Genomic DNA, 17,597 nt, shown 5'->3' with positions numbered 1-17,597 from the left:
TTTTTCATTTGCTTTTATGAATTTACATATACAGACTTCATAGCTAGTATTATAGACAGCATTATTGTAGACAGTATTATTGTAGAGTTGAAAATCTGTTTATTTTACAATGAGAAAATCTCCATTTACAATGAAAATTGGTATTCTAAAACCTGACCTTATAAACATTCTTTTGAAAGGATACTTAAATGGAGTGTGAAAATGCCAAGCATCAGCTAATAAATCTTTGTGAGAATTTCTGTTTATATGCAATTTTAAATGCATCGATCACTCACAAATATAAAACCTACAATAAATAGATAATATATGATGAGACTCCTTAAATTTCATCCAAAATCTTGTTTCGTGAATGAAATTGAATATGGTAAATATTACCTCTTTTATAGCCTAAGTAATCTTCACACATTATTTGAATGGATTAAACCACCTCATCTTTTTCAGAGTGTATCAGTACACCAATCAAAAGAAAAAACCGGCGTATGTCTGTCAGTAGGAGTACATGGCCTTATATTGGAAGTGCCAAGACAGCAAATACTGCAAGACAACTAATACTTGTTTAAACTCTAGTTCATTTTATTGATTCCTCACACTTCCCTGCCCCCCCACAAGAAAGAAACCCTGGCTGCACTGTCCATTGGCTTCATCTCTCCCTGTCCCCCTTTTCCACACCACTTCCTCTTTTTTCTCTTACTTCTCAACCTGCTTCTTCTGCTTGTTTTTGCCATTTACTTCCTTCCCCTTCCTGATTCTTTCCTCTCTTTCTCTTGCTATTCTTCCTCCTATATGAAGTATCAGTGATGGCTTTTCTCATACTTACAAGTACCAATGATGTTTACATTTATTATTTATTTAATGCTTTCTATGCGCTAGGCATTGTGCTTAACATTTTACTGTATGAATAGAGTTGATAGTCCTTGGGATTCTGCTGTGGACTGAATATTTGCCCCTCCTCCCAATTTATATATTGAATTCCAACCCCCCAACGTGATAGTATTAGGAGGCAGAGCCTTCAGGAATGATTAGGTCATGAGGGCAGAGCTCTTATGAGTGGAATTGTGCCTTTATAAAAGACAACCTCAAAAGATCTCTCAACCCTCCCACCATCTGAGGACACAGCAAGAAGTTACCTTCTACCAGGCCTTTATCAGATACTAAATCTGTTGGTGCCTTGATCCTAGACTTCCCACCCTCCAGAATTGTGAGAAATAAATTGCTGCTGTTTCTAAGCCACTGTTTCTAAGTATTTTGTTCTGTTATAGCAGTCCAAACAGAGTAAGACAGATTTGTTAGAAATTTGTGTGTGATTCCATTAAAATTGTACTGTAACAACTTTGAAATTAGATTAAAATTAAGAGACTAATGAATTTAGGTTAATAAATGTAGATTTAAAATCTATAAAGCTGTGTGTATACACTTGGAATATATAGTCTGTTTATGCATACTTTGTTCCTATGTTAATTTAGATGCTTTACTAAAAATGGGGCCAATATACTATACTGCAGGAATAAGTGTTAAAAAGAGAGTTGAAAATGGAACAATACTAAAATTGTTCATAAATTTATTTAATGAGTTGTTATTCTTTGAATATGCTTGCTGTATTCTTTTCTTTGCATTGGAACACCAACCATAAAGTAGATGGTCCTTCATAATAAACTCACTAGATGTCACCATACACACCAATGACATTTAGGGGTGAAAACCGTCTTTTTGAATTATTAAATTCTGTATTAAATATTTTACAAGAGATTGGTAACATTGAACTAAACCCAAACTAGCTTGATCTCTCTAAGAATAAAGAAAGTTGCAAGGTTTGCTTTGCTCAGTTCTTTCAAAAGGATAAAAATATGTAAAAATATTTGCATTGTAATTGCAGGAATCAAATTAGTTTCACTTTATACATCCAAAAAAGGTGAAATGTGTAACTTCTTTACATTTTAAATCACAAGCATCTTGAGCCAAGTGAAAAAGGTGAAATAAACATACTTTAGGCTTTGAGTGAAATATAATAATAATAATAAAGACAGTTTGGAGAATTTATCAGATTACTAGAACAGAAAGTAATGTTTGTTCTTCCTGGATCTTATAGTGCCCTGGGGAGTGGTAGACCAGATAGACAGACAGCCAGAGACCAGGTCATAAGGAACCAAATAAACAATGCTAAAGAGTTTTAAAGTTATCTTGGATTTGGAGGAAACCAATGAAGCAGGATCTGTTTCATTTTAGAAAGATCAGTTTGACTGCAACATGTAGCATATAATAAGTGAAACAAAACTGGAGGAGAGAGTACTGTTGAAAGATTACTGCAGAGATTCTGGAGAAAAATTATGAGAGCCTGGAGTAAACACTGGCAGTTGAAATAGGAAGGGACACGTTTGAGGTTGATTTAGGAGGATGATTTCTTGGATTTGTGATGGTTGAAATTGGGATGCTAAGCATCCAGAGTGACTTTATTGAGAGCTTCTATAACAATGATACCTTTTACTGGTACCAGGAATCCAAAAAGAAAAAAAAAATGTTCAAAGATGACAAGTTTTGTTTACAATATGCTGAGATTGTGGTACGTGAGAACTATTCATGTCAGGTGGACATGTCTAGCAGGCAGTTTGGCCTATGGAATAGACTTTCAAATGATTTGCGCAGATTTTATCACAAAATGAATGAAAAGGGTAGATGTCATATTTTTCATAATTTTGATTGGTTGTGTCATAGCTTTTCTAATAGATTTAATTGAAGCCAACTTCCGTTCTTAAGCTCTGGAATCATTAGGATTTATGGAATATCCTCAAAATTAAATATGTTTTATTAACTGGTATGAAGGGAAGTAAATATAATAGGCAAAGTAGAGAATGGAAAGTTAGTGTACATATGTCTAGTGTTATTTATTCTCCTTTGTTAGTAAGCAAATAAGAGCTAAAATAAATATCATTATGTTTACTAATCTAGCCAATATTTTTTTAAAATAGAAATTCAGTGCTGGTAGCATTGCTGAAAAACTGGTACATGTATATCTAGTGTCTTTTTTTTTTGTAATTCTTACAGTCTTTTATAATACAATTTAGCAATTTCTGCCATGATCTATAAACATGTCCATACTATTTGATTAATTTTATTCTCACAATTTATCCTAAGGAACAATTCAAAATACAAAAAAATAGAGGTGAATACAAAAAGTGTTTAATATGGTTCTAAATAGGCTCAATATCCTTAAGATTTAACAAATAATGTAATATCAGCAAAATGCAATAGTATGTGTCCATTACAGATTCACATGTAAGGAATGGAGGATGAAATTGAAAGTTTCTTTAGACCTTGAATCCTGGAGGGTTTTTTTTGTTGTTTTTACTGAGAAAACTATTAATTAATAGGATTTTATTTCCTTTTTCATTGAACTAATTATACTACTTGTTCTGAACCCTAAATCATATTTACATATCAAATCAAAAACTTATTTTTTATAATATTTACATTAAACCTGTAGAAAAGAATGAAATACATCCTATAATTATAGAATAATGCAATTGTATCCAACAATTTGAATATTAATAATAAATAAAAATTGAAAATAGAATGAAGAGGAGAGGCAAAAAAAGGATAAGCATACCACTGTCATAACATTTCATGATAGAGGACTACTAGATAATATCTAAATCTGACATGTCAAGAGATAGAGGTTTAAACATATCTGGGGCACCTGGGTGGCCCAGTTGGTGAAGTGTCTGGTTCTTGATTTCGGCTCAGGTCATGATCCCAGGATCATGGGATCAAGCCCCACGTTGAGCTCCAGGCTCAACATGGAGACTGCTTAAGTTTCACTCTTTCCCCCGGCCTCTCTCCCCCACTTGTGCTCTCTCTTTCTAAAATCAAAAAACAAAAACAAAACGCATCTCTGAAAATTAGTGATAATTAGAAGAATTTAAATATTAATAATTATATAGTGAGTGAAAATTGAAGGTTTAGAGAAAGTGGGAAATAAATCATGCTAGTTTTTCACAATTTTCATTGAGGTATCATTGGTGTCTAAGTGTAATGAATTTAAAATATAACTTCCTCTACTTATTATTTTAACTTCAAAAAGGGATAAAACAGGAGTGTTTAAATCCATAAGTAGGACCAAGGTGAGAGGAGAATATTTTCACTTTTAATTTTATGCACTTTTACATGATTCATGTGGGAACACTTAAAGATATTGCATCTGTAATATATTTTTTTTAATTATTAAAAGTTGCTGTTAATATTTTTTGATATTAAAATGTTTATTACATAAAAAGCTGAGCACAAAATAATATACAAAACAGGCACTGTGGTTGATAATAAATAAAAGAGATATGCATAGTAGCCAATGTGAAAGTAATACACGTATGCATAATATGGTTATATTTATCTTTTAATATTAAAATTTCACTCTTGATATCTTAATTTTTAAGTTGAAATTTTAAACATTAAAAAAACAGTAAGCAAAACTGGACTTGAAGGCTGCTACTTTATGATGCTACCACTATTTATTCAGTTTTTGGAAATAGATATTTTTGGGGGGATTAGTTTTCTATTTCCTTGCCTTTGGTTTTGGCTTTCTCTTTATATTCCCTAGATTTCTTGATTACAAATGTCAGAAAGACAGTTTGGTCTACCTCAAACTCAAAGGGAATTTATTAAAAGTTTGACTCATGAAACCAAAAAGAAGCCTAAGGCTGGGCCCAGGAGTAACTACAATTAACAATTCATATGATAGTAACTTTCGTTCTCTATGTTCATCTCTGCTGTTCTTTGATTTTCTTCTTTTGTCCTCTCTTTCTCTCTCTCTCTCTTTCTCTCTTTCTGTTTATTTCTCTTTCTTGTAAGTTCCACTGTAAACTTGACCACCACTACCTCTCAAATTTCACAACTTTTGATCCAAGAAAGATCAACTTATTTTTCATACTTCTTGTACCAAAATTGCCAGAAAAGTTCTGTAACCTAGCTTGGGAAAACAGGTCCACTTCCTGTAAAGCAGTGAACTGTGACAGAGTGATCATATTGCATTACCTAAGTGGGAGGTTCCCCGGAAAGAATGGATGTGTGAGGAGAGTAATGCGGAGTTCTAGTTAGGAAAGGTGGTGGGGTGGCTTAGTTGATCAAGCATCCGGCCCTTGATTTCAGCTCAGTTGTGATGTCAAGGTTCGTGAGAGTGTGGAGCCTGCTTGGGATTCTCTCTCTGCCCCTCCCCCACCGGTGCTTGTTCTCTCCCTTTCTCTCTCTCTCAAAATAAATAAACTTAAAAAAAATATAGCTCTTACTTGAGTCTGGAAAATATATACGACTCTTCCATCTTGCCAAAAGCATTTCTTCTAGACTACTGCATTACCCTCCGAATTACCATCTTCTCATGCCTTCCTTAGCTCTATTTTCTTCTCCATATAGTAGCCAGAATAATGTTGGCTAAATGCAATTGAATTGCACTTGAAATTTCTGTGGTTTCTGCTGAGCTCAATATAGAAGTCAATGCTTAGCAGACCTATAATCATCTGATGCCAATATATATGCCTCTTGCTCACTAGGTTCTAGTCACACTGTACTTTTTCCAGTTTCTCAGAAAAAAAGGCCTGTGTTCCTGCCTCCTCCCCCAGTTCCCCAGCTTTGTCCCATCTCTTTCTGAAACAGTCCTCTGCTTGCTGCCTGGACGTGTCCTTGTCCCATAGATTTAACCTTAAGAGCCATGTCTTCAATAAGACCCACTGTGTCACCACATACAATTAAAGGGCATCCTGCATGTTATTCTCTGTCTCAACAGCTCAGTGCTTCCCTTTATATCACTTAATATTTGTAACCTTAGGCTTATTGGAAACCTATCTCCCCTATGAACTATAAGCTGTGAAACAGCAAGGAAACAATATCTGTCTTACCACTTCCTCTGTAAGAAGAGCATTGTGTTTGAGAGAGGCTGCACCCTTTGTGCCCCCTGCACAGTTGTGTCTCATTCAGAAGCTGGGTTCTACAATGGCTCACAGTAACCAACTGGCAAAAGTGTTCATAGGAATTGCTTTATTTGTAAATGATTTTATTTATATTTTATTATATTTCATATATACAAAATAATGAATATATCTTAAAATAAAATTGTATTGTATTTGTAATGACAAAGAGCAAAGTCATAGTTTAATTTGTGTAGTTAAATGTACTATAATTACTGGTGGATGAATTAATACCCTATAGATACTCTTTAAATACTTGGAATCAATTAATAAATTATACATACTCATTAAATATTTAGAATCAGTTAAGTCCAGCTTTAAATGCCTTTGCCTATCATTTCTGCTTAAAAGATGAATAAACAGACATCCAAAGCCACTAAATAATTCCTCCAGTCACATATAATCCTTCCAGATTCTGCTACATTAGATTTTGCAGTTTAGATAATATATCTGTAGGGTTATATTTTATTTGTTTTAATTTTTTACCTTTGCTTTGAATGTGCTGAAGGAAATCTGAAGGATAATGCATTTTCTGGTGTTGAGAATGTCTTGAGTTTGCCGGTAAAGTTTGATCTGTGTCTACATTTTGTCTGGTGAGGTTTGATTCATGACATCCACTGTTTTCTAGCTGATTGTTGACCTGTAATGCTGTGCTGATTCTGCAAGTCTTTAGTGATCTTCTTCTTGTCTCCCTTATGCTTGTGCTTCCTGGATGCTGTCATCAGCATATTGTTGTTAATGAACAACTGCCTTGAAGACTTTTATGTCACTTCTCAGTTTAAAAAAATTCTATATACATTAAAATTAAATCAATACCATAAAATAAAATGCTCATAGTCCCCTAAAGCAAATCTTTTCTTCAAAACAGAAATCCTGTTTTTAAACCCTAATGGTAAAGTGGGAAGGGTATTCTATCCTGACCTTCTGAGTAAAAATATCGAGCAAGAAAAAGCTAGAACAGTCTTTTCCATACTTTCATGGTATCAATCTTAATGTTGCTGGCGGATTCCTGTGTTTAGTGATGAAGGGCTTGCTTTTTTTGTTCTTTGTTTTTCTTTGTTTTTAATAGGAACAATATTCAAGGTTGAATTAAGGTTCTGTGGTTCTAAAGTCAACACTATCAGGACTTTGCTAGAACTTCCCAGTAACTACATTGAAAGTCCATTTTTCCAAATTGATTCTGTGTGTGTGTGTGTGTGTGTGTGTGTGTGTGTGTGTGTGTGTGTGTTGGAGGCTTAAAAATTGCAACAAGAAACATCCTTGTTTGTCCTCCTGAATTCAGAACTAATTGCAAAATGGAGGATTCAGAGAAATTGACTTATAATGCAGTATAAATCTGGATTGAAATGCAGCCATATAAGCTTCTAGTACATTCTTATCTGAACTGAAGTGACCCCCTGGAGTTGCTGACACAAATGGGAAAATTGCAGACCTCTGTCACAGGGCAGGAGTCTGTAAGCTTAAGTCTAGACAAGCTGAACTTTCATCTTGTGGACCGGCCATGACAGTAAGAAGCAGAAAATGTTTATTTATTCCAAGATCACCCACCAGTTTATAGATGAAGAGGAGTGAATGAGAGGTGGGACTTCCACTAGAAGCCCCCTTCTGCAAATATGGACCAAGGGGAATGGAGGGTCCCCTAACAAATAGAAGATGTGTGTTATAGACCAGGATGTTGTTAATAAGGGAACGTTTGGGACTTAATACATCAAAAAATTCTCCTGGGCCCTATTTTCTGTAGTAGACAGTTCTCTGTTCATTATTTTTCTCCTAATTATCTTCACTGAAAGAATCAGTTTATTAATTTCTCACTCAAACTATAAAATTCAGGCAAGAATGAGGATAGAGTACATAAGCTTTTCTTGAAAAAAAAATTTAGGGCACCTGGGTGGCTCAGTCAGTTGAGCATTCAATTCTTGGTCTGGCTTGGGCCATGGTCTCACAGTTTGTGAGTTCGAACCCCACATCAGTGCACTATCAGTACAGAGCCTGCTTGGGATTCTCTCTCTCTCTCCCTCTCTCTCTGCCCCTAACCCACTCTCACTCACTCTCTCTCTCTCTCAAAATAAACATTTTTTTTTAATTCTAATCTATTCTTGAAAATATTTCTCACTTGATGTTATAGCATCAAATCCCTCGACAAATTTTAGGATTTATGCCATTTCTTTAATCCTCACTTTTGTGTCTCTGTTTCCTTTCTTCTCCTTTTCTTTTGAACAGCCTAGAATTACCAGAATAACCCCTTAGTTCATATATCACTTCCAAGCTGTCCCTACTTAAATTTATATACCACCCAAATGCCAGAAATTTTACTGGATTTGTCATGTCACTAATATTAAATGCCCTAAAGCAAATGTTTCTGCAGTATGTCAGCTTTACCAGCTGGTCTGTGATGAATCCTCTCAAACCTCATGTATCATTTCTCCTTCTCCTACTTCATTTATTCAAAAAAGTATCCAGTACCTAGAATGTGCCAAAAACTACAGTAGGCTGTATGGAGTCAATATGATTCTAAGTAGACATGACCCTTGCTGTAAGGAATTTACATGGTAGTGTAGAAGACAGACAAACTATAGACAAATACCAAATAAAAGAAATAATTGACAGTTTTAAATGAGACATTTAGTGAAAAGATTAAAAGAGAATCACCTGGAGATGGGAATCTGTTTTAACGATTATATCTGTAAAGCAATAACACTTAATATGAAGAACATTCCAGATGGAGGAAATATCATGGTAAAAGTTCAAGTGCAAAAATCTCAGTCCACTGAAGCAACTGCAAGAATATAATTATGAGTCATTTTTTTAATGTTTATATATTTATATATTTATTTTGAGGTGGGGGAGGGGCAGAGAGGGGGAAAGAGAGAGAATCCCAAGCAGGCTCTGCACGATCTTGCAAACCTCGAAATCATGACCTGAGCCAAAACCAAGAGTTGGACACTTAACCGACTGAGCAACCTAGGCACCCGGAGTATGAGTCATTTTTGCAAGGCAAAGCTGATATGAGATAAAGTTAGCATAATAAGGGCCAGGAGAGGCTGGAGCTATACATCATGATAAAGGTTTACTTTTTATTATATAGACCAGAATTGTTCAATAGTAGTATAAAACAAGTAGCAAATCGTAGTCATTTATGAAATTTAATATTTAAAATACTTTTTTTTATTTTAGTGGGGAGGTGCAGAGGGATAGAGAGAGAGAATCTTAATCAGACATCATGCTCAGAGCAGACCCTGACACGAGGCTCAATCCCATGAACCTTGGATCATGACCTGAGCAGAAACCAAGAGTCAGATACTCAACAGACTGAGCCACCCTCAAATGCATTTTATTTAACTTAATGCCCTCAAATGCCCTCAAATACATTTTATTTAACTTAATATATCCAAAAAAATATCATTTAAGTTGTAATAAATAGAAAATTATTCATGAGATATGTTATTAATTTTGTTTTTGTACTTCAGTCTTCAAACTCTGGTGTGTATTTTACACTTACTGCACATCTCAATTTGGACCACCCACATTTCAAGTGCTCATTTGCCACATGTGTCCAGTGGCTACCATATTGGGATAGGATATTAAGTTTTAAACAGAGTGATGCGATCCAAGTTACATTAGCAAGTTACTTTGGAATGGAGAAAGTACGGGTGAAGACAGGAATACCAGTCAGGAGGCTATCATAGTTTCCTTTGGCTGCTGTAACAAAGTATGAGAAATTGGTCAACTTGAAATAACAGAAATTTATTTTCTCTCTGTTTTGGAGACTGGAAGTCTGGAATCAAGGTGCCAGGAAGACCATGTTCCCTCTGAAAGCTCTAGGGAAGGATCTTTCATTGCCTCTTCTAGCCCCTGGTGGTTGTTGGCAGTCCTTGTTGTTGCTTGACTTACAGATGCATCCTCCCTCTAATCCCTGCTTCTCTCTTCATACAGCCTTCCGTATATCTGTGTCACTGTGTCCCAATATCCCTCCTCTTGTAAGGGCACCACTCATATTGTATTTATGACTCACCCTAAAATTTCATTGTAACTTGATTGCATCTTCAGAGATCCTATTTCCAAATAAGGTCACACTCAAAAGTTCCAGGTAGACGTGAATTTTGGGGGACACTATTCAACCCAGTACAGACGCTATAATGGAATAAAAGAGAGTGGTAGCTTATGCACACTGGGCACACATCTATGCTCCATCTCCCTGCTTGTCCCTAGGTAGTGGACCCAGAGTAGTGATCATAGATATAAAAAGAAGAAATGGTTGTGAAATATATTTCAGAAATGTGTTTAGCAGATATCTTGAATGTGAAGGGAGACCAAGCTCAAGTAATCTGGGTGACAGTCCTCAAACTTCTCTCATGACTTTCTTTTTTTTATTTTTTTTTTAAATTTTTTTTTTCAATGTTTTTTATTTATTTTTTGGGACAGAGAGAGACAGAGCATGAACGGGGGAGGGGCAGAGAGAGAGGGAGACACAGAATGGGAAACAGGCTCCAGGCTCCGAGCCATCAGCCCAGAGCTTGACGCGGGGCTCGAACTCACGGACCGCGAGATCGTGACCTGGCTGAAGTCGGACGCTTAACCGACTGCGCCACCCAGGCGCCCCTCTCATGACTTTCTTGATCAGTCACTAAATGTCTACTATTTTTAACCCAGGACATTTGTATTCCTAGCTTCTAAAGGCATCTAACTCAAAGACATTTCCTTCAAGTTCCTCTTTATGAGGACTTAATTAGCTCCACTTTACTGAGAAGAGTATTAAACTAGAAGTAATGGATTAGTCTGTCATATGCACAAAATAAATGAAATATGTATTTGTTTAATATACCATTAATGAAACTATACTGGCATTTATATATATTACAGTATGCTCTCTGAAAAGAAGATCTGAATACCAGAAGAGTATTCTTAGAACAATTCTTGTTGGGAAAAAAAAAATCCATATGCTCTACATCTAGAATAGTGAATATAGTTATCTGGGTACAAGTATCTACAGTGATTTCTATCTTGAAAGATATAAATTCCCAATTTACATTTTTGTTCTTATCTTTTTCTTAAATGAAGTAGCTGAAACTCTGAAATCTGGGTGTATTTTCAGTTTGTATAATGTCTTCTGGATAATGAGCTCCATAAATTTATAATATGCTGTGTAACGGTATGTAATCTTCTTGAGAAAAAAATCATCTCCAATGCAGTGTCATAGTGGGTTGTTGAGGATGTCAAACAGTTTAATAGTTTAGGTATCATAAAAGTGAATGAATATAAATATGTTATTTAGATGTTTGTTTTATTGATTTACCGGGCATATCCTCCTTCTGTTTGACTGTATATTTTGGCCTATTTTTAAAAATATATAAATTTAAAATAACCTCCCTATCCCTTTGCCCTTTTATGCAACTTTTTCAGACTTTTTAATTGTTTTTTTCACTGGTGTGGTGATAAAAAAAACAAAGAATCAGTAACAAGTCAGCTGCTAACATTTGTGAGAGTCAGGGCAAGAACATAAAATGGGGGGGCTCACAAAATGTAAGTCAAAATGTTAAAATTCTAAATTTGGATTTTAAAATGATAAAGTAAAACATGTTCTGTCCTTCTATCTTGACAAACATACTTTGCTAATGACTTGGAAAGCCATGTTCCAATTATAACCTTTTTGGACTCCATAGCATTCTGTGCAGCACCTTGCCATTAGGGGGAGTCAGCCCTGCCTCTAGCTTAACCTACAACCTTTCTACCTAGGGTTCTGTCCCTCCAAGCCTTATGAACATATGTATGATCAACCCACTGAACACCCAAGCTCTACACCAAATAGCTATCCTGTGGCCACACCTTGGGAGACCCTCAGGAGGACCTGGTCATGTTCAGAACAAGGCAGTGAATTCTAGGGTTCTGGAGTATGGTAAGAAGGGAAAATATGGCCTGTGATTAGGAAGGAAAAATTTGGCCTGTGATTGTGGCACTTATCTTATCACCACAGAATACCCTCCTGATGGGCAGAAACATGATAAGAAGACAACCAGAACAGGGTACTCTAATGAAAACATTTCTTACCTAATTTGAAGGACTATATTGACCAATAGAGCTATTTAAGTATATAGCTAATACTAATACCTCTTTTTTAACCTCCAGTATCTGTTGGTGAAATTGGATATGAGTACATAGGGACTCTTTGTGTTATTCTCCCTTTCTGTTATATGTTAACAATTTTTAATAACAAAAAGTAAGAAAATAATATTAATAGATTTTAATGCTGTCTTGATGGTTCCAAGAAATTGTATGTTCTGTGTGAGGAGGTTTGATTTGCTTGGTCACTGCTATGCTTGTTTCTAATTCTACTGATGTCTTCAGTGGAATGCTCTCATTAAAGGTGGGTGAAAATAATCAATGTGATCTCTTTAACATAGCCTTTGCATTTCTGAGCTCATCTTTGGACTTGGCATTATTAAGCCATCTCAATGATTTTCCCTTTAGTTTTTTTTCCTTATGTTGATTTAAATATTGTATTACTGACATTGAAGTCCATTATAAGATGATGTTCAAATTCTTTTTGATCTACCTAATTTCTAGTTTAAATGGGACTCAGAGCACTTTGTGAATTTTCTTGTGTTGAGTTACATTGTATTTCAATTTAAAGGTTAACTTTTCTCCACGTACCTGACAGCGCTAATTGGTAGAGCATGCGACTCTTGATCTTGGAGTCATGAGTTCAAGCCCCATGTTAGGTGAAGTTAGCTTTTCTCCCCATTTCAATACCATTTCTCTTTTCATAACCTTAACTAGTAGATCCATGATTTAGGATCTAAATTCAGGAGTATACTATTTTAAGTGGCCATTATGTCCTTTTTTAAATTATTATTTTATTATTTTTAACATAATCCTTTTTCCAACACAAATCTATTCTTCACAGTACTTTTTTTTTGAAAATTTTGGATAATAACACAGATGCTTTTGTGTTTCTCCCTTTAACCTTATTGTATATGTTCGTGTAGATTCAAAAGCTGCATGTAGGCCCTCATGTTCTTTTTTTTTAAATTCATTTTCTTTTATTTTGAATTCATAAAAGTCTGTGTAGTCAATTAAGCTTATAATTTAAAACACAAACATACACAAAAGCACACACCCCAGAAATTACTCTAACAGCTTTAGCATAATTATTTCTAGATTATTCTGCTTGAACTGATTGATAATATCATTGCTATCAAAAGGATTTCATGCCATTTCAACATTTAGTTTTTATTTCAATTTTGCTTTTGCACATTTTGTTTCCAATTTTGTTATAACTTACTATATTAACTTTATCATATAATTCCTAACTCATACTTCAAAATGCATTTCTGTTTTTGCATATTTATAGTATGGGGTTTCTATAGAATTACAGCTTTTGTAGGCAATAAACTGTTAATTCCTAAGCAATCTCAAATCACAACAAAGAAAAATGACTCAGTAGAGTCTGTAAGACCATATACACAGGGCGAACATAAAAAACAGTTTTATTACCATACTAGCTGTTTCGCAACTATACATTTGGTATGTGATACGCAATATGTGAACAGCAATACTGCTTGTAGGGTTTTTCAGCATAGGAATATCTTTATAGAAAGGACAAGGTTTTGGAGACAAGTAGGGGAAGTTTTCATTTTGGCTGTTCCACTTACTAGCTCCTGTGACCTTCAGCAACTGATTTCAGTTTACTATGTATCAATATCCTGTTTAAAAAATACTCTTAATATGAAATAAAATTATTTGGAATCTAAGCACACATATGTTTTATTGATCTTGCATGAAGAAAAAAAAAACAAGGGTGTGTTTGGTTAAGGAGTATTGATACTGTTATTACTTGGAATGGAAAACATAAAGACAAATTGATATTTTGTCAACTGTATAGATTTATTTAGAAACTTTATCTTCCAGGAGTTGAGTTGTTTCAATTCTCTATCCCTCTGGGAGAGTTTAGAAGAAGAAATTACAGTGTTTACTTACATAGGAAAATGCCAAAGAAGAGCCACATTAAATCACATGTGTAAATGAATTCTGTACTCTCTGGCAGACTCCCTTTACCACTCTAGTCTTCTACCTCACTGTTGTCCCTTTCATAGTCTACCCTTAGACAAACTCGAACTAGGAGCTGTTTATGTACATCTTTGGCACGGTCTCTCTGACTTCTAAATATTTGCAAATATTTTGCCTAAGAAAGGACCCTCATCTCTTCTACTCCAAGTTGGCTAATAATTATTCATTTTTCTGGTCTTAGCTGGGGTGTCAGTAGCTTCTCCATTTCAAGTATTTAACTGTCTTATATGTTGCTTCTACAGTGCATAAGTGTGCACCCCCACCCCCTCCAGATCTCTCCAGACATCTCTATAGTTCTTTTATTTTATATTTTGAATACTAATTGCTTTTGATATCTCTGTGTTCCACAGTGGAAATTTCATTATGAAAGAGGCTATACATTTTTAAAAAATTTTTAATGTTTATTTATTTTTGAGAGAGAGACAGAGACAGAGAAAGGGGGAGACACAGAAACCCAAGCAGGTCCCAGGCTCTGAGCTGTCAGCACGGACCTGACTTGGGGCTCAAACCCATGAACTGCAAGATCATGACCTGAGCTGAAGTCTGACGCTTAGTCAACTGAGCCACCCAGGTGCCCCAGAAAATGCCATACTTTTTTTTTTAATGTTTATTTATTTTTGAGAAACAGAGTGTGAGTGGAGGGGTGGGGGCAGAGAGAGAGGGAGACACAGAACCTAAAGCAGGCTCCAAGCTCTGAGCTGTTAGCACAGAGCATGATGCAGGGCTCAAACTCACGAACTGTGAGACCTCGACCTGAACCAAAGTCAGACGCCTAACCCACTGAGCCACCCAGGCATCCCATAAGCTATACATTTTTTCTAATACTTTTTTAAGTTGTGGGGCGCCTGGGTGCCTCAGTAGGTTGAGCGGCTGACTTTGGCTCGGGTCATGATCTCACGGTTTGTGAGTTCAAGCCCCGCATCAGGCTCTGTGCTGACCTCTCAGAACCTGGAGTCTGCTTCGGATTCTGTGTCTCCCTCTCTCTCTGCCCCTCCCCTGCTCATGCTTTGACTCTCTCTCTCTGTCAAAAATAAATAAACATTAAAAAAATTATACTTCTTTAAGTTGAGATGTGTTTTTTTTTTTTTTTTTTTGAGTTTAGTTGACACAATGTTACATTAGTTTCAGGTGTAAAACTTAGTGATTTGACAAGTTCATACATTATGGGGCTATACATTCTTTTTTTCTTTATGTTCCATGTACCATGAGCAATACCCATAATATGCATTTAATAAAAATTATAGTTGGGGGCACCTGGGTGGCTCAGTCGGTAAAGCGGCCGACTTCAGCTCAGGTCATGATCTTGCAGTCTGTGAGCTCGAGCCCCGCGTCGGACTCTGTGCTGACAGCTCAGAGCCTGGAGCCTGTTTCAGATTCTGTGTCTCCCTCTCTCTCTGACCCTCCCCTGTTCATGCTTTGTCTCTCTCTGTCTCAAAAATAAATGTTTAAAAAATTTTTTTAAAAATTATAGTTGAATGAAGGAGTATAAATACATTTGCATCATGAAGGTGAAATGTCTATTTCTCTATACCAAAATCAATCATTTAAATAAAATCTTTTATTATGTCAAATCAGTGTGAAATTAAAAATACATGATGATGCTTTATTTCTATTCCACTGACATATATATATTTTATGTTAATACATATTTATTTTTTTATATAAATAAAATTCAGCAATCTCACCACCTGGTAATAGCCATTTTTGTGGTATATTTTCTATTTGATTGTAATACTCTTTTTATCTCATGTTAAATTTATCAATTCATAAATATCCATCAGTCTTGCAGAAATGCAAAAGCCCCATGGAGAATTATCTGCCCATAGCTGTCGAGACTTTATTTAATTTTGAAATTTTATATTATAGAAATTGATTATAAACTTTCATATGTTTTCTTCCTACTATTACACTAAACAAAATATTTAATCTTTAAGTGTGCACACCTAAGTATGTTAGAAACTTATAATTTATTCTCCCCATTTGAATATAGTGTACAAGTGCATAGATAAAAAATAATTCAAATATGACATATTTGTTGTGAAAATGTCGTCAAAAGGAAGTGGCAGTGAATTGCATTAGAAATGTCTGTTTTAATGTCCGAAAATAACTATTATTGATGTAGAGATTGTTTGTTTTGCTTCGATTAGGCTATTGGTTATGAAAATTGTTGAATATTTTTGAAAATTCATGAATTGAATGTTCTAAGTGTTACAACTCAGACCAATGAACCAGAGTTTACCAATACTTCTCACTCCTCTCTTCAGGATGGGAGGCCTTGAAAATAGAATTGTGAGGAAAGCATAATGGAAGGATTTGCTCTCTATTCTTCCTTGCTTTTTGCATTAATGCATAGTCTCTAATTCATGTGCAAATGTTTGTATGTCTGGAAATTTATAACAAAACTTGCTTTTCCAATACTTATTACTCCAGCCTATTTCAAAAACAGATAAAATTTTCTGAACAGCCCTTCAATGATAGCAAACATTATTGCTTCCTCTGCTTATTACAACTTCTCCCTGCTCTTTTTCCTCAGCCCAATATAAGTCTAAATAAACACAACTTGTTACTTTTCCTTTTAAATTTAGTTTGGAAAAATGTGGCCACATTTTCAGTTATCCTTTTCAAACAGTTAAAATCTCACCTCACTTGCAAGACATCTTTCTGAATTACCTAATCTCCATTTCATTTTGGTCTGAAAAGCAGCACTAGATGTTTTGTGATAGGGAAGTTAGAAGTGAAATAATTCAAATAAAAATGTTTATGTAAATTATGTATGTGACTTGTTATATAACTGATTACTTGCAAATCTGAGGCAGAATTAAGGGAAAGAGAGAGGGGTTGGGCAGGGAAAGGAAATGGAAAGGAAGGGGAGGATAGAGGAGGGGAAGGTAGGAAAACAATCCTCTTAGTGAAGTTTGTGATGACCACCATCCCCTTCTGGGAAAAAAAAAAAAAAAAAAAGATGAATTCAATCAGTTTATATCCTTAAGCTATTATGCAACTTTTATTGAGCATTCAAAGAAAAGAAAACAAAAGAAATTATCCTTTAGAGCAAGTTAAAGTAAAAACAACCTAGTAGAATCACATAAACTTATTTGGAAAATTTGTCAAGTTATTATGCTTTCTACGGGGTGCCTGGATGGCTCAGTTAGTTAAGTGTGAGACTCTTGATTTCGGCTCAGGTCATGATCTCACAGCTGTGAGATGGAGCCCCACATCCAGTTCTGGGCTGACAGCACAGCGCCTGATTGGGATTCTCTGTTTCACTCTCTGCCCCTCTACTGCTTGTTCTCTCTCTGTCTCCCTTTGTCTCTCTCAAAATAAATAAACTTCAAAAAAAAGTATTATGCTTTCTAAATTTTATTGTTCTCATTAAAAATGGGTGATAATAATACCAAAAATCCCAAGATGAGGTTTGATCATATGAGTACAGCACTTTCCTATGTCTCAGGCATGCAGTAAACACATTACATAACTAAGCTCAAGATCCTTTTTTAAGTGACACATCTAGAAATGAGAAAAGAAGTCCCCAACCAGAAGCTCAGTCAAATTAGTAGACCAGAATAAGTGCATTTGCATTTGAGA

At 35.2% G+C, this 17,597-nt stretch overlaps 1 protein-coding gene across 4 annotated transcripts in view; it reads left to right on the top strand.

Annotated features, from left to right (window-relative positions):
* Nucleotides 1–17,597, top strand: part of CCSER1 (coiled-coil serine rich protein 1) — a 1,309,738-nt gene that overhangs the window by 652,516 nt on the left and 639,625 nt on the right. The window lies entirely within an intron of this gene.

Source organism: Neofelis nebulosa, chromosome 3 (genome assembly GCF_028018385.1).
Source record: "Neofelis nebulosa isolate mNeoNeb1 chromosome 3, mNeoNeb1.pri, whole genome shotgun sequence".
NCBI classification, from domain to species: Eukaryota; Metazoa; Chordata; class Mammalia; order Carnivora; family Felidae; genus Neofelis; species Neofelis nebulosa.
Note: the sequence above shows the minus strand (reverse complement) of the source record. Positions and strands in the feature narration are given on the sequence as shown.